Genomic DNA, 25761 nt, shown 5'->3' with positions numbered 1-25761 from the left:
ATTGTAGGAGAGAAACCAATCACTCTGACAAGTGTTTGATTCAACCATTTTTTTCCTGTGGCTTAGAGGTTAAATTCAATAAAATTTATGAAATAAAGGATTACCTTTTTTCGGTCTAGCTTTTGTGCATAGTTTGCTTTTAAACACATCTTGCAAGATGATATATTTTTATGGTTTGTTTTTGCATGCTTAGTTGTAATCGTGCATGATGGGATTTGTCATGATAACTGCATAATAGTAGTAAGAGTAGAAGTATTGATTTTGGATTATTATATTTACCTATTGATATAGATAAACGTGAATGTATGCATCAAGCCCATAGATATATGGTTAGCAAAAGCAGTGAAAATTTAGCATTAATATGTTATTCAGTGTGGGCTTAACAATGTCAGAGCCTAGTTCATAAGATAAATTTTATCAGTTTTGGAAAAATGGTCAAATCAAGTACTTGAACTGTTAAATGCATTATATTAAAAGTGAGTTTTCGAAAGTTTAAAATTTTTAATACAATTTCATCATTTATACAAACCATGTGTTTGGAAGAAGTCCCCATGCCACCTTGACGGGGAAGATCGGTTCTTGCAGAAAGATCCGGAAGGGAAAAATGGCCATCACAAACCATTCAACATAGTGCAAAATTACTGTTTATTTTAAAATACTATTATATACTTTGAACAGCGCTAATATAATTTTTTATTTTTTAAATTTGTCCTCGTTTTGATTTGATCCCTCAAGTTTTAACTATAGGTTTTATTCTTTTAAGTTTTTTTTATTTAAACCATTATTCCCTGCAATTCAGTAAAAAATAAGTTTAAAATTTAAGAGATCAAAACTAAAATAAAAACATTTAAAGACAAAAAATTATATTAACCTTTTTGAATATTGAGTAGAGTGACAAGAGAGATATATACACACACATATAATCGCACTTAGTATAATGTAAAATGTCCATCATGGATTAATATATTGATTATATATTTTATTGATTATATATTTTCACTTTTGCATATTTTTTTCCTTCATATTTTTATATCATCATTGAAACCACGGAACTATCTTGCGGAGTTTGTTAACCATTATTATATGATGCGGTATTTTTTTTTTTTTTTTTTTGGCCTTTTTCCAAGCGGGCCCCTCGCAAGCTCAAATTGACATTGTAGGCATTTCATTGATTGGTGTCCACGGAGACCATAATGGCCGCCAGTCGTTACGCTACTCCGTTTCCTTAACCGCTTTTTTTATTTTCGTGAGCCCCAACTGGCCTCTATGCACGTGTAATAATGTGATATGATCTACCCTAGATTGACGCCGAAGGGACCCAGAGATATTTTATTAAATAAAAACAAATAAAGAAAAGGGAAAATGAAAAAAAAAGAAAGAAACTTGTTATGAAAATAATAATATCTTTGTGGATGTTGATATATCTCCTACTATCTCCTATAGTCTCTAATATCTCCCATTATCTCTATATCCCACAATTATCTCATATTATCATGTAATCTGTAGATTCTATCGAAGGTGTAAAGCTGTGCCTATAAATAGAGGCCATGTATAATGTATTGAGTACTTTTCAATGGAATGAGAAATACTCTCTCTTATTGATCCTCTCTTTCTCTGTATGATTCTTCTCTATCTCTTCTTTATTTATAACACATTATCAGCACAAGGTTCTAACCAAGGTGCGTATGATATATTTTTCTACCCCATCATAATTTTAGAGCATCATCTTTATTATTTTTCTCAAGTATCATTTGCTTTGTTCAAATAAAAAAACCTCGAGCATCATATATATGGTGTTTCAGAGTATCCGTATTCCTATTCAATTTATCTAGGATAATCCAAGCCATTATATGGAATTAAAAGGATTATCTACTGTTGTTTTAAATATCGGGTTCCATGGCTATGATTGGAAATTTTTTTCCTTTCTATTTCTTATTGACCTGACATCACTATTTCGATGGAACCCAAAGTTCCAATAGATACTAGTAGTATTCGTACAGATTTACCATCTAAAGTTAAATAGCCAGAAGCCATATAATTCTAAGTTTTCATCTCATTGTAATTAAATGGCTAGAAGCCATATAACTGAGATTTTCCATTCTTTTCAAATTAAATGGCTAAAAGCCATATGATTTTGAATTTCTATATTATGGCCAGAAGCTATACAACTTTGAGTTTTTATCTTATGACTAGAAGCCATATATATATATGGGGTTAATTCTCTATTTTTTTTAAATGACTTGAAGCCATATATATTTGACATTTTATCTTATTAAATAACTAGAAGTATTTAGGTATAAATTTTCCATCTTATGATTAGAAGCCATATATATTTGATTACTATTATTTTATTAAATAGCTAGAAGCCATATAATTTGAATTTTCTATTTTATGGCCAGAAGCCATATATATATAATTTTTTTTATCTTATTAAATGGCTAGTTGCCATATAAATTTGATTTTCTATCTTACAGCTAGAAACCATAGATATTTGAATTTTTTTTTTAATCTCATTAAGAGGCTAGAAGTCATATAATTTGTATTTTCTATTTCATGGCTAGAAGCCATATATATATATATATATATTTAATTTTTCTTTATTTATATATATCATGTTAAATTTTCTATTTTATAACCAGAAGCCATTTATATATATTTAATTTTTCTTTTATCTTATTAAATGGTTCGCATTCATATAATTTTGATTTTCTATCTTAGGACTAGAAGTCATAAATATTTAACTTTGTTATTTTATTAATTAGCTTGAAGCCATATAACATCAAAGTTTTGTCTTATGGCCAGAAACCATATATCTTTAATTTTTTTATTTGGAATTAAATAGCTAGATACTATGTATCTTTGTTTTCTTTATTAAATAGCCTAAAGCCATATAGTTTTGATTATGAGAAGGATCATTATATGGTTTGTTTACAAAAGAAAAATTATGACCATTAGAATTATAAATAAGGTAGCCTAGAAAACTAATTACTATATAGTGAAGGATGTATTGGTAAAAGAGTTTATCTTTTCTCTTTATTTCATGTTACATTTAATTAATTTGAAATTCAAGTTTTATTTTTATCTTATTCTCATATATTTTTGACATTCAATTTGATATTTATTAATATTATAATTTTCTTATTACTAAATGGCCAACAGCCATTATACTCATGTTATTGAATGACATGAAAATAATAACTTATGATTTTTTAAAGCCCTAAAGGCTTATGATTTAAATATGAAGTGACACAAATAATCTTTAAAAATATATATAATTTCCAATATAGAGTCTTGAAGACTAATGACTTATAAATAGCCCTGAAGGCTTATGATTCAAATCTTCCTAACTATATAGTTTGATTTTAGTCCTTAGAGATTTTTTTTGTTCAATTTATAAATTTATGAATTAGTTTTGAAGCATTACATAATATATACAAAGAAATAAAGTTTTTGAATAACGAAATATCGAGAAAAAATATATATTTTGTTCAAAAAAAATACTTCATATTTTGGAAAAAAAAAAGATATAACAAAAAGTGAAGTATATCATATAGTGAAAGAGTAATATATTTTAGTCCCTGAAGAACTATATATAGCTTTTTTTTTTTTGAAGAACTATATATAATCAAAAAATTGATATAGTTCCAGAAGGACTAATAACAAAAGATTGATATAGTTCTAGAAGAACTAATAGCAAAATGTTGATATAGTTCCTGAAGAACTAGTAACAAAATCGATATAGTTCTTGAATAACTAATGTAGTTTCCCCCATTATTTTTGTGGGTAGAAAAGAAATTGATAATAAAAATTATGACCCACAAACATTTATATTAGAATATTTGCTTATCAAAGGATCTTAAGGTGATAGCTCAATTGGATTGAAATCTATTATTATATATGAATCAGGAAGCATTTGAATTTTTAAGTTAAAGATATGTTATTAGCTTACTATATATTATTCACTGTATTTAAAATACAGAAATAAGAAAAATATATTTATATGACTCACACTTAAAGGGGAGATTGTTGAAATACAAGTGTGAATCATGTTGGATGAAATTTATTATTATTAATATTAATGTCATTCCTTATATCTCATTTTCCTTTTGAACAAAAAAAAAAGCTCCAGAAGAGCTAGTAGCGCTCAACCTTCCATGAGTGCACATGTTTCTGCCATTTGGGTAAAAGATAAAAACTAATGCTCTAGAAGAGCTATATCATAATTTATTATCCTGAAGATAAAATTCATAATTGATAACATATTCCTTATGGAATATTAAGGAGAAAAATAAATAATATAACATGGTAACAAGAAGTTTACTAATAATGGAGAATAATTTTACAATAAACCAGAAGCTGATTCATTCATAGTTTGGCATGACTGGTCAGATCATCTCGGATCATAATGATACAAAATATCATGAAAAATGCGTATTGTCATTTATTAAAGAACCAGAAGATTTTTAAAAAAATGATATATGATTCAAGAATTTTTATGTGTTGTTTGTTCTCAAAGAGGACATCACTAGCTATGCTCAAAATCAGATCCGTACAGATTTATAATGTGTCAACTTTATATATGGGCCCATTTAGACACCATGTTGACCAAAGTAATACTCTATAAGTGAAAGATGCATCTATAAAATGGTCACAAGTGTTTATGATCAACTTGCAACCTGAAGTTTGCAAATATGTTCAGATAATTATATTAAGTACATAAGTTCTTGATTATGAAATCAATATGATTTTTGTTGAGATTGTTAGTGATTGCTCCTCACGTTGCTGATGATTGTATGCTTAGTGAAAGCCTCCATAAGTAGCTAGATTAGAGTTTATGAGAATAGAATTCCCATTTGATTATTGGGATGATTGATTTTATATATTTTTGCACATAAATACATCAAGCCAACAATGTATTGTGAATTCTCCCATTATAATTGGCTTTTGGTTAGGAGCCACACATTTTTCATCTTAGAATGTGCAATATTTATTATTCCACCGTAATAATGCACATAGATAGATATTAAAAGTAAGTTGGGATCAATGTTGGATAAGAACCTTCTTATTCTTGTTTGTCTCTAAATGAAACAAAATAATGTTTCTAAATGAGATTTATGGATTCGAGAGACCTACATTGCATATTTCCAATATGAGAGGGAGAAAATGTATAGTTAGAAAAGAGAGCACATAGAATGCACTTTCACTATTAAATATAGATCCTCAAATATGGTAGTATGAACTAGAAGTTCATAACGTATTGCATTTATAAAACATTACTAACATCTGTCAGATGCAATTACTAACCCAAATGAGAATTTTTAATTCTTATATTCCAGCTAAAAATGTCCCCATTCTTGAAGACAAGCTAAAAGCATGAGATTATGATCAGTTCCAAAAGAAAAAAAAAAGGAGCAAATGATTATGATAATCATACTAAAGAGGCATGAATTGCAAAAGAGGTTAAGACATAACTCTTTGACCCCTGAAGAGGTTTAAGTGTCTGAAAGCAATAAAGATATCTCGATATATTATGTCATAAAAGAAAATAGGACAGATAAAGGAATAAAATTGTTGACAATAATTTGATTGATGATATCACATGATCAAGTGAAGATCTTATATATAAACCTGTTATGAGATATAGACAGAAAAATGGTTGGCCAATAGAAAAGAAAAGACATAACATTATAACAGGAGATTTGTGTATCTCTAACCCAAGCACCTGAAGTGTAATGGGCATTTGTACAAGAAAAGAGAAATACAATCTATTGGTGAATTAAAATTTCTATGTATCTTATCAATTTGGCAGTTTGGTAATTTATAAAAAATATCTCATATGCATCTAGAAAATACAGTTACTCACTATGTAGTGAAATTATATGTGAATCCAGAAGGATCCAAATCCTTGTATAAATATAAACGATCCAATACATGAATAGATATGGATCATAATGTATGAAAATCCTTGAAGGATTTAAGTTTCTAGAAGCATACAATTATGTTCTCAAGAACACCATTGAAGTAAGTCTCTATATGAGATATATATGGTTAATATCAACTGAATGAATGATGTAAACTTATTCCAACTTGTCTGTTTGTGAAAAGATTCAAAATGAGTCTGTTATTAGTACTATTTATAATGATAATATTGGAACTCCTGATGAGTTTTCAATAGTTGTGAATTACTTAAAGGAAAAAATTTGAAATGAAACCTTTCAGAAGAATACATATAGATAAGTTACATCTATTAGGTGGATGAGCAACATCTATTATATGTTTCATTGGTTGCAAGATCTTTAGATATGGACTAAAGATCGATTTAAACCTCCAGAACATAATGAATAAACACTTGGTCCAGAAGTACCATATCTTAGTATCACTAAAGCATTTATATATCTAGCCATACAGAATCTGATATATTGTTTGCTGATTAGCATGACATAGTTTTTTATTAACATGAAGATGTTGGAATGGAACTAAAAATATTCTTCGTTACTTTAAGGGTGCCATGGAGGTAATATTATTTTATTTGAATGTACCCAAGGCTAATCTTAATGGCTATATAGATAAAGTATTTTTGTTTGATCCTCATGTCAAGAGATCATAGTATGATCTACGTGTGGGTAAACCATAAAAGGACTATTTGTCTCATAATTTTCAGAAGATTATGAAATTCATATTTGACGTTTTTATCTCATTACAATATTTGAAAGGGTTGTTCGTTATATTAGACTTTGCAGACTCCGATATGTTAACTGATGTTGCCAAGAGGGGGAGTTGATACACGCTGTACTCTTTTTTCCTTGTCTATGGTTTTGTCCCACTGGGTTTTCCTAGCAAGGTTTTTAATGAGGCAGCATTGCATAGTGTATCAATAAATGATGTGCTCTTTTTCTTTCGCTAGGTTTTTATCCCACAGGGTTTTTCCTAGTTGAAGTTTTTTAACGAGGCACATTCATATATATTGGACATCCAAAGGGAAGTGTTATGAATATAGTAATATCTTTGTGGATATCCATATATCTCTCACTATCTCCTATATCTCCTATAGTCTCTAATATCTCCCATTATCTCTATATCTCACAATTATCTCATATTATCATGTAATCTGTAGATTCTATCGAAAGAGTAAAGCTGTGCCTATAAATAGACGCCATGTATAATGTATTAAGTACTTTTCAATGGAATGAGAAATACTCTCTCTTATTGATCCTCTCTTTCTCTGTATGATTCTTCTATATCTCTTCTTTATTTATAACAAAACTAACAATTTCTAAATGCCAAATAAGAAATGTTAATAAAAATTTATTGTTATTTGCAAATTTAGTAATTCTTAGTTTTTTTTTTGTCATTCTCTCTAAAGAAAAAGTATCAGAAAATTATAATCAGGTTCTAAGAAAGATATTTAATTTCCTAAAATTCATTGACAACCGAAGAGCATACAATAACAAGTTTCACAATAAAAAGGAACAATAGGTTCAGGCTTATTATTTGTTATTAAGATTTCTTGATAATTAAATTTTCTTATTAGAAACTTATAGTAATTTTTTCAATAGTATTTGAGCAACTTGCGTAACAGGTATTGCTTATGTCATGCATCAGTTGGTCCTGTGATAGGCATCCTTGCCACTGCTCAGCAGCCAATTCCAAGTTTCTCCATTTCGCGTGACAATATTGAGATATATATTTGTGTGTGTTTTTTAGGGGGTGTTTGGATGAAACCCAACCATAGTTTGGAGAATAGCTTTTAGTGAATAGATTCTGGAGAGAATAGATTTTGTGAAGAATAGATTTTGTAAAAAAGTGATTCTGAGAAGTGAGACTGTTTGGATAGTTGTTATCAGAAACACTTTTTATATATGCAAATTACTAAAAAAGGCATAAGTTAATATGATAATTACATAAAAAATAGATTTTATGAGATATTTTAATTTGAAGCAATAAAATTATTAATAATATATTTTTTGCCAATATAATTAATAATAGATAAGATAATATAATTAATAAATAATTAATATGTGTATATATATTTATAAGATATAAGATTAGATATGTTTATAAAAAAATAATTGAGGGATGTTAAAGTTATATTATTGTTGAGATCTACTTTAACAAGCACAATTATACTCTCCAACTTGAGCCAGAAGCAGAATGGATTCACTTCTCCTGATCAATTTTGAAGAAATGATCTGAAACTATGGTTTTGGGCTCCAAAACGGTTTTGACCCAAACCATAGTTTTGGATTATTTCTTCAAAATTGATATCGTTTGGGTGACATCTCACCCAAACCATGGTTTTGCCTCCCAAACTATGATTTTGAGGAGCACCCAAACATGCCCTTAATCTGAATTGCAAACTTCCTGCTTCCCAAGCCACACCAATTCTTCATGTCACATGACAATATTGAGATGGGCTAACCGGGGGACGGGTTGTGAAGCCCAATATTATGGTAAAAAAATTTAATCCAGACTCGGGAGTCATACAAATTTTTTTACCATAAAAATTTAATCAAGACTGGAGAGTCATACACAAGCATATATAACTAACAGGGGTTGGGTTTAACAGAAAGAATTAGTCCCTTATAATGTAACGATCTAAGGTTTGAATCATCACTGGAAGAAGTGCTTATATTTAGTGCCTGACAGTGCCTCGAATAGGATTACCTTCAATAAGAAGATATCTATGCTTTAGTGGGGAAAAAAAACATATACATGACTTGGCAACTTTTTTTTTCTGCGCGCAAAGGTTGCCATTTATACATACTCATCGACGTATAATTGTGACATGGGTTATTTTCATATAACCTGTTCACATTTTCAAGCAAAGAGATCTGATTTGTATCTAGTAAAATGAAAAAAAAGAAAAAGATATAATTTGTATAGATAGTCATTTCAATAAATTTATTGAAACCATCTCTATGATTCCCTTTTCACAGGAATATGGGCATCTTTTCCATTGTTGAAAAGATGATTCAAGAGGAGCAAAGTTTTACAACCAGTCAATCCAATTGTTGTTGTTCTCAAAACTCTCAAATTTTCGGCTCAAATATGATTTTATCTTTGTCAACTTGGAATCCCATTCCTATCTCAACAAGTTGACTTATGGAGGGGGATGTGTGTGTAACTGTAATGAATGGGCCTAAGAATAATATGGTTTAGGATCTTGAGATAGCTCAGAATGGGCCAGAAGAAGTGACTATTGGGCATGAAATTAATGGGGCTATGGATATGGGCTTAGATGAAAGGAGTGCAGTATATAGATGTGGTTTGGAGGGCGCGAAGATTATTGTGGTGACTCCTATCTGTCGTTCTCCTCTCTTCCCTCTGGCTGTTATCCCTATGACTATGGAGTTTCTTCTGTTCTTATTGTCACAACTCCTTCTATATCCCATTATACATTAAGTGGAACCATTATAAAGTGTTTTCCAGTATTTCTGGATGAAAAATTTCAACTTCAAAATTTTACCTTTAATGCTGTCCGTAACTATTCATCCAAAATTAGACCAACTTTGAAAATTCATAACTAATTTTAGAAAAATCGAAACAAGGTGGTTCCAATTTTTATACGAAACTTGCTAAAGTTCTGTAGGGGAACAAATATTAATTAGGCTCAATTGTATCCAACACACTACTAGAAAATTTGACAAAGCGCACTGTTCATATGGTCAACTTTTGAATTTCCAATATTTTAGCCCAACTTTAGAACGGTATAACTCTTAGCACAAAACTCTGATTTTAATAGTTTACCATTTTTTTTAAAGCTAAAAATGAGATCTATTAGTTTGTAAAATTTCACACCCAAATTCCAACAATTGCTTATTATTTTATGTATCACAAGTTTAACCTCTTTTAGGACATTTTTATCTCCTAATTCCATTTTCTTGAATTTATTCCTCTCTTTCCTCCTTCTACATCCTTTTGACATTGTACCATTCAATATTTCAACGTTAGAGTATGTCATAACAACACAATTGACATCATATCATTATCCATAATTCACTACAACTTAGCATAAAGTTCATTAAACGTTACATACCATAACACAGTGATATTAGTTCCATAATGCTCTTCTATCCCAACACCAATTCCTTGCTTTGATCCATGGAGGAGCCATTCCCTATTTGAGGCATAATTTCACATAGGAGGAATGAGATTTCATAGAAATCTCAGTAGTAATTGAATTACAATTATCATGTAAATCAAGAAAGTTACAATGTGACATGTTATAGAACTTCAAGATATCCTCGAGTCACATAAAATCATGCTTAGTCTCATGCTAGGAGAGGAGCATCAACACTTCCACATTAACACAATTCAATGCATTTGGCCAAAGTATAAACCAAGGTTATTCAACCAACCAAAATCACAACACAAGTTCCTCAATCCAAGCAAACAACAAATCACATTAAACAAGCAAGATATACAATCAACTTATAATTCAAAGCTACCTTTTATCACTTGATTAACTTGGTCTTCTTAAGGGATAATGATTCTCTTTGTCTCCTCCTCACAAAGCCTATTAAATGAAGCATAAATATAGGCTATATTAATAACCAAACAACTTAAATAGGATCCTTTAACTTTAACTTAACAATTTCCCCCTTTTTTCTTGAATTTTCAACAAAATAATTCTTCCTTTAGAATCAATAACCTCATGATCCATTCCTATATAATTTTTCATGAGGAATTCAAATATGGAATCAGATTTTTGAAAATCAAACTTCTTCCTCTTGAAATCACCATGGCCGAGTAGGGATATATAACTTCCAAAAATTCTATTTTTGATTCTAACGATTTTAGACACTTCCCAACAACATATTCCTACACAAAAACACATTCTAAACCCATTGGAATCAGAAAATCAAGCCAAAACAATTTGTTTCTGCATGAATAATAACTAGCCGAATTCATGCTCTTAAACCCTAACTTGGTTTTCTTCCAAAAATCAATCCATACACAACTTATACATGCTTATTCCACTTGATATTTAAGGTTTCTATCCTTCCCTAACCATTACATACTCAAACCGAAAAGAGATAGTATTTTGGCAAGAGATTTCAAGCCAAAACTCTAGTTTAATTAGCTTGAAACTTAGGGAGAAGAGGGTTTTAGCATACCTTGATACTTTCTTGGTATAAGTTGGATGATTCCTTGCATAAACCACTTGGGAATTTCGGCCAAGTGGAGCTGGAGCTACAGTGGCGAAGTCTCCCCTTGTTTTTCCAATTTTCCAACATTTAATTGTATTTTCCAAAAGGGTATATATAGAAAAATCTGATCTGCCTTCCCTCTCCCTGTTTGGCCAAAATTTGCCACCTCATGGGGGTTATGTGGCAGTCATCAAATGCTAGAAGAAGTCATGTTTGAACAAGTGGACGATTACTAGATTTTTCCAAGCATTTATCCCTTAATTTTGTATTTATTTTAATTAATTCTTGGAGTAGAGAGCAAGGCAACAAAATTGGGCCCTTATTAGGCTCAATGTGGGCCTCACAAATGATTTGGGCTGGTTCAAAAAGATGGTCCACAATCCAAAATAAAATTCCAAACCAATTTGAGACTTTATCGATTACTATTCACTAGTAACATTCTATAATTTTTTCAGACTTCCAAAAATTTATTTCTCTCTATGATAATTCAGTTTTTAATATAAGAACATAATCTCTCAAAATTTTCAGAATTTTTTGTCACCTCTAGGTATTTATTTTGAATTTTCTCTGATTAGGCCTTTATTGGTGTCACAACACGAAAATAAATTTTCTAAAATTAATTCTTGAACTTTCAATGCCTAAAACTAATTTTATAAATTCAAATAAATATTTAGATGATTTATACATCTTTTTTCCAAATTTATTGAAGCCTCTAACTAATTAAAATAGTTATTTTCCTCTGATTTTCTAATATTTTCCCAAAAAACCTTCGTTTACAGGAAATTCCGTAATAATTTATTTTCATGATAATATCACTTTGTGGGCCTCAATTGAGTTTCCAAAACCTCTAATATACACTTTTCCCATTTTTTGGGGGATTTTCTAGAATTTTTCTCAAAATTTTTCATTTTGCCCTTCCTAGATCGATCATTACGAAAATGCCAGCCTAGACCTTATTAGGGTTTCATATCAAAAGCTATTTCATCTCCCCGTCTAGTTCCTACATTGACCCTCATCCCAACTTTTAATTCTCTATATCCAGGTGAAATTTTCTGGGATGTGACAATTCCTCCCTCTTTTAAATAAATTTCGTCCTCGAAATTTAGAAACATACCTTAATTGAACAATTCTGGATATCTGGCCTTCATGTCATCCTCCTTTTCCCATGTACCCTCCTCTTGAGTTAAATTCCTCCAGACAACTTTGACCATCAGAATAGCTTTATTCCGTAATTGGTTAATCTGTCAGTCTATCACTTTCATCGGTTTCACCTCAAAGGTGAGGTTATCTCGCAACTCTATGTCTTCATATTTCAAGACATATGAGGGATCCTGATGATATTTGTTCAACTAAGAAACGTGGAAGACGTCATGAATCTGGCTCAGATTAGGGGGTAGGGCCAATCTGTAGGCTACCAGGCCAACTCTTGATAAGACTTGCAAGGGTCTAATAAACTTTGGCATCAATTTACGGGCCTTGATTGATCTTCCTGCACCCGTAATTGGAGGGGCTTTCAGAAAAACATGATCTCCAACTTCAAATTCCAGAGGTTTTCTCTGTATGTCAGTATAACTCTTCTATCTACCTTGTGCTGTGAGTAGCCTCTAACGAATCATTTTGATCTGCTGTGAGGTTTGTTCTACCAAGTCTAGACTAAACATCTTCCTTTCTCCCAATTTAGTCCAACACAATGGGGATCTACATTTCCTCCCATACAAAGCCTTATAGGGAGCCATCTAGATGTTGGAATGGTAACTATTGTTATAGGTGAACTCCACCAGTGGTAAATACTCATCCCAGATCCCTTTGAAATCTAGGACAAACTCTTAGCATATCCTCTAATGTTTGAATTGTACGTTCTGTCTGCCCGTCTGTTTAAGGATGATAAGCTATACTAAAACTCAGCTTAGTGTCCATGGCTCTCTGTAATGCCCTCTAAAATCTAGAGAGAAATCTCAGGTCTAGTGTCTATGGCTCTCTGTAATGCCCTCTAAAATCTAGAGAGAAATCTCAGGTCTCTGTCAGACATAATTGTTTCGGGCACCTTGTGCAACCTCACAATTTCCCAGATGTATATCTGTGCTAGTTTCTCTGGTTGATATTCCTTCTTGATGGCCAAGAAATAAGCTGACTTCATCAGGCGATCTACAATCATCCATATCGCATTATAACCTGACGTATACGAGGTAATCCCATTGCAAAATCCATAAAAATACTCTCCTATTTCCATTTCAAAATACTCCATGGTTGCATGGATCCTGACAGCTTTTGGTGTTCTATCTTTACTTTCTGACAAGTAAGACACCTTGACGCACAGTCCGTCATATCTTTCTTCATACCAGGCCAACAAAACAATTCTTTAAGATCTTGATACATCTTGGTCATGCCTAGATGTTGTTAGATTTAAGGTTTTGATGATAACAAATTGAGTAATTGTGTTTTAGTAAGTTGATCGATCAAGGGTTTATCGATCACATGACAGATAAAATTCCTTTGTAAAGAAGTAACTTAGCAGAAATGGTAATCGATAACTTGATAGATAACTCAAATTGTATGTGTTGATCGATCAATTGATTGATCATTGTTAACACTATTTTGTATAGAAGTATGCAGAAAATTATTAATCAATTGATCGATAATCTAATGATCGAACAACTAACAGATAATGGGACACAATTTTTGTAAGTGTTCGTCAATCACATGATTGATAAATAAGTCATCAATGAGAAGACAGATAAATGGTAAAACTTCCTATTCTTGTTGTATTTTGTTTTAATCACCATTTACTGATCACCTTATCGATCAGAGCTTTATCGATAACTTATTCTGTCATTACATAATAATTTACCTATTTATCAATATTCTTCTTTATGTTTAAGTGTTTTGACAAGTTCTTTATCGATCACTTGATCGATTAGTAGTTTATCAATCAAATGATCGATCATCACTTTTTCACTGGATTAAACCGTGTTAAGCTTTTCTTCTTTAACTTGATCGATCATTGATTTATCGATAAAATGATCGATCATCCAATCTTCTAAAAATTCTGTTTTCACATAACGTGATCGATCAAACATTTTCTTGGCATTTCAGAACTAAGTCTCTCGACTATCTTTTTTCGATCACTTGATTGATCAATCTTTAATCGATTGCTTACTCGATCATCATAGGATTTGTGCTCTTTGTGAAAATCTTTGTTAAACCTTTTTATTGATCAAATTTTCTATCATCCATTTTTCAATAAAGTATTCGATTAATGTTCTTTGAAAATAACTTCTGACTTGCTTAGCTTTATCGATAACCTGATCAATCAAATATTTTTTGATCAATTATTCGATCAATGATCTAGTTCTTTCAATAACAAGAAGCTGTGGTGAGATTTAGAAAACTTCTGAATATTTCTCTTTAAGCTTTTCTCAGCCTTTCTGTTTATCTTAATTCTCTATTTTAAAAGATTTAAAATCATAGGTGACCTTGAGCCTTTTCTCTAGATAATTTTTCTGAAGTTACTCTTTTCATTTATTGATCACTTGATGGATCATTAGTTAATCCATATCCTGATCGATAAATATAGTTATCTGTTTAAAATTCTTTCACTGTAATTAATTGATAACCTAATCAATAAACTAGTTATTGATCATGACTTCGATCAAGGATGTTGAGTTCATAGTTAATGCATCTGGTGTTTGATTGATTCTCTTTCCAACTACCATATGAATGTTCATTATTATCCCTTGATCAATTTTCTTTATGAGTTTCATTATGAGAGAAAAACTTATTAGATTGAAGTATTGTTACAGAATATGAAGCAAGCTTAACAGTTATTCAACGGTTATTTAGTAGCCTATAACCTACCATGTCAGAAGCATTAATGGCAAATACCATTACAACTAAGAAGACACGCAACCGAACTCCCAACGGCTAGAAGCTCTTTGGTTTAACGGTTATTAAACTTCTCCAACTATAAAAAGTGCGAAGAAGCATTGAGTGCAAAATTGAATACGCGAGCTACTTTCTGCAAAAACTCTTACTGTTGCATTCAATACTCTGTTTTTCTTCTTTATCAAGCTTCAGTGTTCACATTTGTTCACTCTATAAGAGAGACTAACACACCTTCTTTACTCACTTTTTGAGAGTAACTCAAGAGTGTGGACTCTTGAGAGGGATTGTAACCTTACGGGTAGTAAGGAGAAGTGATTGAGAAAATCAATTGCTATACTGAGGCGCCAAGAGCCCTTTTAATCTTAAATCATAGTGAAAATCTCAGAAGTGTTCTAACGACTAGACATAGATCAAGTAGTTAAGACCGAACCTGTATAAATCCGGTATTTTTGTTCTGCGGTGAAATCTTTCTAACTCAAAGCTCTCTATTTTTATTAATCTCACTGTTTTAATTCAGTTAAATTTTTATAACTCACCCAATTCACCCCCTCCTGGGTGAGACTGCCACTAACATTTGGTATCAAAGTAGGTCTCTTAAGTAAAGACTTAACAGCCTGAAGAGAGATCCATGGCAGGTTTTAGAGACAGTGTGCTACATGAAGGATGTTTAACATCAAAGCCACCTGGCTTCAACGGAGAAAACTACACCTTCTGGAAGATGAGGATGAAGATCTTCATCAAAAGCTATAGAATATGGCAACTACATCCCAATGAAAATCGTAGACAGTCAATAAGTTCGTAAGAGTCCCAGTAAGTTCGATGAAGAAGACAAGAGGCTGGTGACACTGAATGATAAAGCTATCAACATACTAACTTGTGCAGTAAGCCAAAAAGAGTATCTCCGAGTTTCCAGTTTGGAAACTATAAAAGAAATGTGGGAGGCACTGGAGATTGCTCACGAAGGAACAACCGGCGTAAAACGGAACAGAATCAATACTCTCACCATGGAGTTTGAATTGTTCAGAATGAGGGATGGAGAAAGCATCCGAGACATGGAAGTTAGATTTTCACACCTCATCAATCATTTCACTGTACTTGGAAAGTATAGTCAAGAGGATCAAGTGAGGAAAATCTTAAGCAGTCTCACGAAAGAATGGGAGCCGAAAGTAACAGCCATAGAGGAAATGAAGCAAGAATCAATTAGCTCTGTCGCAACTTTGTTTGGGAGTTTAGCAGAGTATAAGAGCAAGCAGAAATACAAAAAGGAACTGAATGAGAAGAATCACAAAGGCATTGCTCTCTGAACTTAAGAGAGTAAAGATGACGATGAAGAGGACCTAGAAAATGATAAAATGGGTCTTATAGTCAGAAGCTTCGAGAAATTCTACAGAAACAAAGCCGGAAGAAGATTTCATTCAAAACGCAAAACCTCTACATCTCAAAATGAGCCAAAGGATCTACTCATCCGCTTCGAATGCAAAAAGCCGAGACATGATAAAGCCCAATTTTTATACATTTTATCCCACATTAATTTATGATTTAAATGATAATTTTGAGCTTGATTGGGTTTTTATGCATTATTAGATTAATTGGTTGATTTTTAGATTTTGCATAAAAATTGAGATTTTGAATTAAAAATAGGCAGGGACTGAAACTTTTCGTCTTTTTCTCTAATCACCTAGTGCTGTGTGGACTTGTTTTGCACACGTGCGCGCGCGCACACACACACATATATATTCTATACACCTTTGCAATTGCTTCATGTTAACCCCTATATAGATATAGGTAAGTATATATATAAACATATATATATGTGTGTTTGTGTGCCTATGTTAATAGGTACGAGGCGTGATTGTTATCATAAAGCTGTCATCTTTGTCCTTTCTTGAAACTATCTCCCTTTCTTCACATCCTTTGCTTTCTATCCTCACGTCCCTTCTTTCCTGATCGCTTTTATGTATAGATGCACAAAGTGGGGGGAAAAAATTCTTTTACATGTAGGTTACTACAAATTAGCTTAAATTACAAGAGGATAATTATTCAGAAATAATAATATAATAAAAATATATATATTAACATAATATATCTTTGGGTATTTTGGAAATCTTTAAGACTTTAGAATATCTTAAGGATATGCTTTGGTTGGTATGGTCCAAATATTAATTCTTTTATGTATTTGTGTGATTTTATAGACTCTCAATGAGAGCCTTATTACTTGGGATTTGCTACTTGACAACTTGCGACCCTAAGGATACTAGGTAACTTGGGATTTTTCTATGTCTAGGCAATCTTTATCCATCATTATTAAATTGGTATTAACAGTAGTAGATGCACATAACTCTATTGGCTTAATGGATACAGATAAATAAATAAGACTAAAAAGGTGAAGGAATAAAATTTGTATTATCTTCTATGTTATTTGAATTCTCCTTTAAGCATGAATGTGTTTTGGTTATTTTTGTGAAAATTTACGGTAATTCGTTTTCTTTCAAGCATGCTTGCATATATTGGATTTGTTATATATTCATGAGATGCATAGGCGGTTGGACTAGGGAGTTTATGATATTGATATATGTGACAAATTGTGATCACGTGGTTTGCCTCCACTTAGCACAAAGTGGTTGGCTTTTTAGGGCCCCGTTCCTTAATACTTACTTGGTCAGGTTTGTAGAGGGGGAATGTGGGACAGTGACACCTCTTGGTTCTTTTAAGGAGGGGAGCTATAGTCTAGGCTTGGGCTCTGTATCTTTGGCCACATACATCCTAAGTACTGGAGTAGCTTTAGTCAGTCCAGTTTGTGGGCCAAACCATGTATAAGGTTATGGTTCCAGTTAGCAGAATAAGGTTGGATGGAGCAATAAGGGAGGAAGCATTCATTGCATATGGACATGGTATATTATTAAATTAGTTACATATTTTGCTAACACTTATTTAAGTTGTTGCAATATCTGTTTGTCTAGCTAATATAAAAATGTTTGGGTAATGGTTGTATCTACATGGTTGAACTCTGGGTTACTGAGATGTTTGTGCCCACCCAAATTATTTAACATTTTTCAGGTGACAATCCTTATAGGGAGCAAGAGAATGTACCAGGGGGAGTGAGCTAATGGCTCTTACACTTCTCAAGTATATGCTGAGTTAATTTGATTCTTTACTAGTTGCCATGACCCTAGGACACAAAATCATTATTTTGTTAATTCCTTGGATTGATGGATTTTAGTGCTTTATTTCAAAGTTTCGCCACGGTTTATGTTATGTTAGACTTTGAGACTGCAGACTTGGATAATTATGCTCGAATTATATTATGGGTCTTATTGCTCATGTTTATTTGATGTAGTAGTTAAAAGGTCGAGTCTTTGAGTGTTAACTTTATTATTGAGACCTTAAGATCAAACTAGTTTTTACATGGTGTTTTGAGTAGCTTAGAAAACTGAGTGTTACACATACTACATATGGTAGTGTCGGATCAAGGATTACTAGTACGGGAGTGGAGGTCAGCCTTTGCTTCAGCTCTTAAAAGCTCACCCTGCACTTATTGTCCCACACAAACTACTGATTCTTCCTAGTAAGCTTGGTTAGCAGTTGGGCAATCCTAGAAAAGTCCTATATAAATCTCCTATAGTAACCTGCTAGCCCTAAGAAACTTCTTATCTCTGTTACCATCTTTTGTTGTTCCCAGTTGAGCACTGTCTAAACTTTACTGGAATCTATAACCACACCTTCTTTCTTAATTATGTGGCCTAGGGATCTAACTTTATCCAATCAAAATTCACATTTACTGAACTTAACATAGAGCTTTTCTCTGTTAGTGTACTCAGAACAATCCTTAATTGCTGCTCACATTCCTCTTGAGATTTAGAGTACACAAGGATGTCATCGATAAAGACTATGACAAACCGATCTAAGTATGGGTGAAAATCTGGTTCATACAATCCATGAAAGTAGTAGGGGCATTCGTTAACTAACAGCATCGCTAAGAAGTCATAGTGTCCATATCGGGTTCAAAAGCAGCCTTTAAAATGTCCTCAACCTTTATCCTCAGCTGGTGGTATCTCGATCCTAAATCAATCTTTGAGAATACTGTAGCTCCAAGCAGCTGGTCTCGCAGATCTTCGATCCTTGGTAGGAATACTTATTCTTTCCCGTCACTTTATTCAGCTCTCGATACTCTATGCACAACCTTAGACTACCCTCCTTCTTCTTAATGAAGAGTACTGGAGTACCTTAGGGAGATACACTAGGTCTAACGAATCTCCTTTCTGTTTTCTTAACTCTACCATCTCATTTGGAGCTATTTGGTAAGGTACTTTTGATATTGTTTTTATGACCTTACTCAATCCTTTTGTCAACTTTGGACTATCTTTGCTTACCTCAACTTTATCTTCCATCTTGCTGAACTTAGAGCTTTCTTGCCAAAAATGGCTAACATTTTTGGCCTTCACACTCTCTTACATTACTTCCCTTAGTTGTCCTTCCTTGGACTACTCTTGCTGAAACACGCTTAACTGAACAGTGCTGATGGAAATCTGAGGCACTGATGCTGATAAGCTCAAACCCTGATACTTTGTTGTCTTAGACCCTTCTTGTTCTACCTTTAGTCAAGTCTTTCTAGCTTACATTCCTAACTCTAGCCTCTTCTTAAGGATGTGCCTATCAATACTCAGTCTATCTCTTATCATAAGGGGTTCTTCCTGTATCTAAAGCTAGCTTGAATACCTCTTGTTCAGGTCTTACGGCTCTAAATTTTCTAACTCTGGCTTTCCTCTATTAATCAGAAGAAAATTGAGCTCAGCTTAATTAATGATATGGTTATCTGGAAGGAAGTCATGGGTACTCTCTCTGTCCTGATCTACTACTGAAGGAGGTTTCTGTATTTTAAAACTCATCACTGGTTTTCATCTTCTAAAGAGGTACTGCACTCTTACTCTTATGGCTCTGCCACTTTCCTTTAGGCTCGGTCTACTGCTACCTCAGGAGCTACTGCGCTCTACCATAAGCCTCTTCAGGATCCATGGTGACCCTGGAATACTATCATCACTTTGAGCCATTTAAGATCTCTAGGAGATTTTAACCACATGGTTGAGTAGTAAAATAAGTCACCCCACTTAATTGGTAACTTGACTGATTATTCCCTAAGACTGTTCTAATAGCCAATATCATTCTCTAAGCCTCCTTCAATTCTCTAGGCTACCTATCTGCTTCTTTAGGTGCCTAAGTCAATCTACTTTAGAAGTTTTCTTACTCCTTTAACTGCTCTTACCGTTCTTAGCTACTTTAAAATGGTATAGGGAGAGGACTTATGCAACTTCTCTCTTCAGTATGAGCATACTCTAATATGCATAATGCTTGGTATTTCAATGCAAGGAGTGCAAGCTCTTACTGGTTGCTATGTCTACAGCGTGCCATCTAGACATCTTATCCCTAAAAAGGGGGCCTCTCATCCTGTTTGCAGCTGATTCTGGAAGTCATAGGGTGAGGACTTATGAGGTTCTCTTCTTTCTACTTGCCCTTCTCTATTAAACTCAGGGACATTGAACTCTAGCTTTATTCTTGGCTAGTTATGCTTCCATTGGGCTGAAGTCAACTATGTTTGCCTTGCCTCGGCTGCTCCCCTTTCCTACTTAGACAGGGTATCTTGCTCTATCTAGAGCAGTGTCAACTCTGACTCGGAGGACGAATCTCCCAGTTTCTCTAGCAAGACTCATAGCCAAGACCATATCCCCTGTGAAGGGTCCCTCTCAACGCTTTTTGCTAGGGTTCAAACTCATACCTCTATCTGACTTATATGCCATTTTCCTTTCTTTCTCTAGAGGGGAAGTCTCTTTATCTTTAAACAGTGGTGACCTTCCTTAGCTTGTGATTTCTTATCATCATTTATTTGTTCCTTTCTAATTGAGGACTTAAACATCACCTTTTTAGTGATCATCAATACTTATTTTTTCTAGAGCATTCACCTCTAATCCATAACCTTAGTTGGACCTTAGCTAGTATTCCATTACTAGCTCTAACCTGAACTGGGCTTCTCGAAATCCTTGCAGATAGTTCTCTTTTTCTTATGCCAGAACCTCTGCTCTGATATCAAAAATGTCACACCTTACTTATATCATGCCTCATAGTCCATTTAGAGCCATTTCAGGCCATTTTGGATTGCCTTAAGCTCATAAAAACGTAACTGGACGCTGATTTACGGAAATTACTGTTCACTGCGTATTTTTCAAATTACAGGTCTAACTTTGAAAAATCATAACTAATTCTAAAAAAATCATATGGAGGTGTTCTAAAATTCTACGGAAACCTCCTTCAATGCTCTATAAGGAAAAAATATCTAATTGGACTTATCTTTAACCAATTAGTACAGTTTAATCAATAAATATTACTATTTACGTGGTAGAATCTGGAACTTCCAGATTCTGTGCCTCAATTTTGAAAATTCATATCTCCATGTGTACACGTCCAATTGAGGTGATCTATCTCTTATTTTAAAGCTTGAGATGTGAACTATGAGTATGCCAAATTTTGTGGCCTAACACATTCATTTCATTGACCAAACTTGAGCTTGAAGCTAACTACTCCAGAGATCCTATATTTTATCCCTTAACCATTCTTTACTTTAATTCTTTTTATTTCTTTGGCATACATAACTTGGGTTTGCTCTTTCCTATTTATGCTCATATACTTCTATTCATGCCATAAATATTATAATTAATTACATGGCATGATTGACATCCAAAAACATAATTTACAAAATAGGAGGATTATACATTAAACATTAACCTCATTCATTAACATCAACAATTCTCCACTTTCTTCTCCTTGCTTCTCATGCCATTATTACCCACCATTGATTGACCTAAATGATTGGTTAGGGAGAGGGTGAGATTTGGGAGAATCTCAGTAGCAAACAATACCATATTAATCATGCTAGATGGATGCTAATGCACTACACACAACTTGTTTATTCTCTTGTTACTCAGTGACATATTAGCATACTCAAAGCTAACTTCTTGATGCATGGCCATGGGGGACATAATCTACTCATCATGAATAGTAATTACATCAACCAAAACATATGACAATAACATTCAAATAACATGTACACAGCAACACACAAGCATACAACATTAAGCAATGACAATAGAAAAGTTCACTATCATGGACTTCATGCTTTCCTCTTACTTTTCCTTTGACTTCCTTGACTTTCCAACCATATGGGCATTCGGTCAACATCACCAAACATCCTCTTTGATGTTCCAAGGTCCTAAACATGGTCACATTGATCATACAATCTATTAGGGCCAAGAGATTAAATAAAATTCAAGACTAACCTTCTTGAACTTAACCTTTTTCTCTTAATTTTAGATTAATATTCTGGCTTTGTAAAAATTGTTCCCTTAGGCTAATCCTACACAATTTTGCCTAAGGAATCCAAATATGAGCTTATATTAATGAAAAGAAAACTCTTTCCCTAAGAAACAGTGTTGGCCGAATAGGGGGGTTTGAAATCCAAAAATTCCAACTTTAATTCCAATGCTTCCAATGCTTGTTCTTTAGGTTTATCCCACACCATTTTTCATTTTAAACACAATGAAAGCATCAAAACTATGAAAACCTCATCTTAGGGTATAGATCTCATATTGTCCTAACATTATACCCAACAACCATATCATACAATTCTTCCAATTTAATTATAGATCCACTTGAAACAACCTTTAATCAATGCATTCTAACCAAGTTTAACATCAAAATCATCCTCTCCTAACTCTTATTAATTTTGGCCAGCACCTCCCCTTAGGGGATTCCATATTTTTCCACCATTAAACTCAAGAATACAAAGCAAGAAACAACATAGAACAACCTACTAACATGAGATCCAAGCTTGGTTGATCAAAGGTAGGTGTCCTCCTCTTGATTATGCTTCAAGAAATAAAATTGCAAGATTTTTCCCTAGCATTCTCATGTTGGCCAAAATGGAGGGGGAAGAGAGGCTCTATTTATAGACAAAACTTTGGCTTGAATGGACTAAAATGCCCTTGGTGGCTAATAGAAAGAGTAAGGGCAATCTTGGAACTTCAAGTGCACTTTTGTATCATCATTACATCATCTTCTTGCATAATCCGTACATCATTCTTCTAGAAGGTGCCAAGTTTCATAAATTTGGTGGAGGAGAAGGGGGATTAAATCCTAACTATTGGATCAAAACTTAACCCTTAAGTTTTCTCCTAATTTACTTGGCCCACGTTTCTCTGCTTTCTTGACGACCTTTCAAAGCTCAAAAAATTCTTCTGTCTACTCCATAAATTCCCTTATACTCCACAGAATAGCTATAAATTTTCTCAGGCCATAAAACTTCCTTTAAGCCTTGTACAAAAACCATCTACTAAAATGCCCTTTTATCGGCATAATCGGCTTTTTAATTTATTAAAGCCATTCCACTGGCCTTTTAGTTGTGAGGCTAATTTTATAAATTAGTACAACATTTGAACTATTTAATCTCATTTTTGAGTATATTTTTGAGGTCTCTTGCTATTTTAAGTAATTACCTCAAACGATATACTTTTTACCGGTCATAACTTCATAAATTTCATTTAAGCTGCCTCAGGGGTATTTTTGTCATTTATCTTCACAAAAGAGCTTAGAATATTATTTCCCATTTTTTGGAATTTTTTTAGGATTTTTTGTATACTCTTCTATTTTTCACCCCTGTTGGCCGTAACTTTTTGAATTTACAGTTTAGTCCCTGCTTGGACTTAACTTCATACAACCATCTCTTTCTGGTTTCTATCTTAACCTTTGGCCTGTTTCTAGCCTCTTTTCTCTTTCTAGGCCCTTGAGACTTTATTGGAGCCTCTACCTTCAATTATACTTCGGCCCTAAAAGCTTTCACTTTATAGTTTAGTCTCTGAAATTGCTTTGACTTCCTTCCTCATTTTTAGGATTTTTGCTCAAAAGAAACTTAGTAGCCTACCTTCTTTAGGCTACTTTCAGGACCCCTAGGCCTAAAAATTGAGATGTGACATATTACAGAGCAACGACGAGGTTTAGATTTCCATCTGGGAGAGACAAAGAGAAACAAGATCGTGATATTAGGGTGAAGTTTGAGCCAGCCTTGACAAGTTGCTTGGAAGAGGCACATGGAGGAGTCTTTGTCCATTCTAGATCATCATCTTCATCATCATCATCTTCATCAAAGAGCTGGAGGAGGCGAGTGGAGGAGAGATTTTTTGTGAGACCATAAGGGGGGGAAAACGAAGAGGGAGAAAAGAGAGATGGTGATGTGTTTTTAAGGGAAAAGAATTAAAAATAATTTAAAGTGAGGTAATTATGGAGAAGGGAGAGAATAAGACAAATAGGATGAATATGATGTGAAGTGGCATGTTTCTACTGGTTACTCCCTCTGTCTCTTATTATAAGATCCTTTTAACTAAATTGCACGGTTTAAGAAAACAATTAAAATTAGTTAAAAGCAATTAATATGTAGCAAATATAATTTTTTTTGAATATACCCTCATATATAAATGAGTAAATGTGAGAGAGTAATAGTGAGATAAATAAAGAAAGAGAATATATTAAATGCATTAAATTAGGAATAAAATAAGTAATAACGCATTAAATACTCAGACAAACTCAAAAAAGATCTTATAAAAAAGGACAGACCTATTCAAAAAATTAGATTTTATAATAAGAGACGGAGGGAGTAGAGTACAAATTACATGGATACTACATGGAACCCACAATAAAAAAGTAACAGACAACCATATGAGTTAACAAAAATGGAATTTTTGCTCCCAAAATTTTATCATGATGCTTGATGCTCCTTTTTGATATTACAGTGGGTAAATTTGCCCCTTCACCCTATTTAAAAATAGGGTGCAAATATACGGTGGGTTGATCATGATGTGACCGATTCATGTGAATAATTGTACTGTGGATCAATTTTTTCTCGTGGCTGAATTAATTAAATAACTAGGGAAAGGGGGTATTTGGAGCTCATTATCACTGAATTCATATTATAATTATGTAGCTCTTGATTCAGGTTGATAAACCAACAAGAAATTAATACTGATTGAGTGATAAAATGATTCAAGTAGAAAATGATGGTTCATTAAGATCACACACACACACACGTACGTATTGGTCAGTCGTCTCAAACCTCATATTTTCAAGCTGGCCACACCATGTGAGAAGACAATATTTATATTGAAGATATATATATATATATATTTATAATTGTGATGCCTGCACAAAATATCAATTTATTAATTGAAAATGTAGATCGAGTTTATATAGACTCAGATTTCAAGTATATTTATCCCACAAGTTTTGCCAATGTTATTACCGAGGTAGTTGTTAACTATGAAAAGCCCAAAAACTAATCCTTTATTGAAATTCATGAACCATGCTACAAATGTCAACATTTAAATTCAGATTCGAGGCACAAGCAAGGCATGCATGCCTACAAAGAACCACTATAAATAAGCTTCTTCATATTCATATATTCTTATCATCTTTCTTGGATTTGAAAGAGAAGGGGCCAAAAAAAAAATTGAACATTTCATATATTCTGCTTATTATTGTTATCTATAAGCAATGGGAAGCAGTTCTTGGTGGTGTTCTATGGTGACTCTTTTCCTATTTGCTATGGTGTTAGCTCCAACTTTGCCCTGTGAATCTCAAATTCCAGAGGCCCCGGGTAATAAACCAATCTTTTGCTCACACCTTAATTAATTAG

The sequence above is a fragment of the Neltuma alba genome, unplaced genomic scaffold (assembly GCF_004799145.2).
Source record: "Neltuma alba isolate B1F8T4 unplaced genomic scaffold, ASM479914v2 tig00011345_pilon, whole genome shotgun sequence".
NCBI classification, from domain to species: domain Eukaryota; kingdom Viridiplantae; phylum Streptophyta; class Magnoliopsida; order Fabales; family Fabaceae; genus Neltuma; species Neltuma alba.
Note: the sequence above shows the minus strand (reverse complement) of the source record.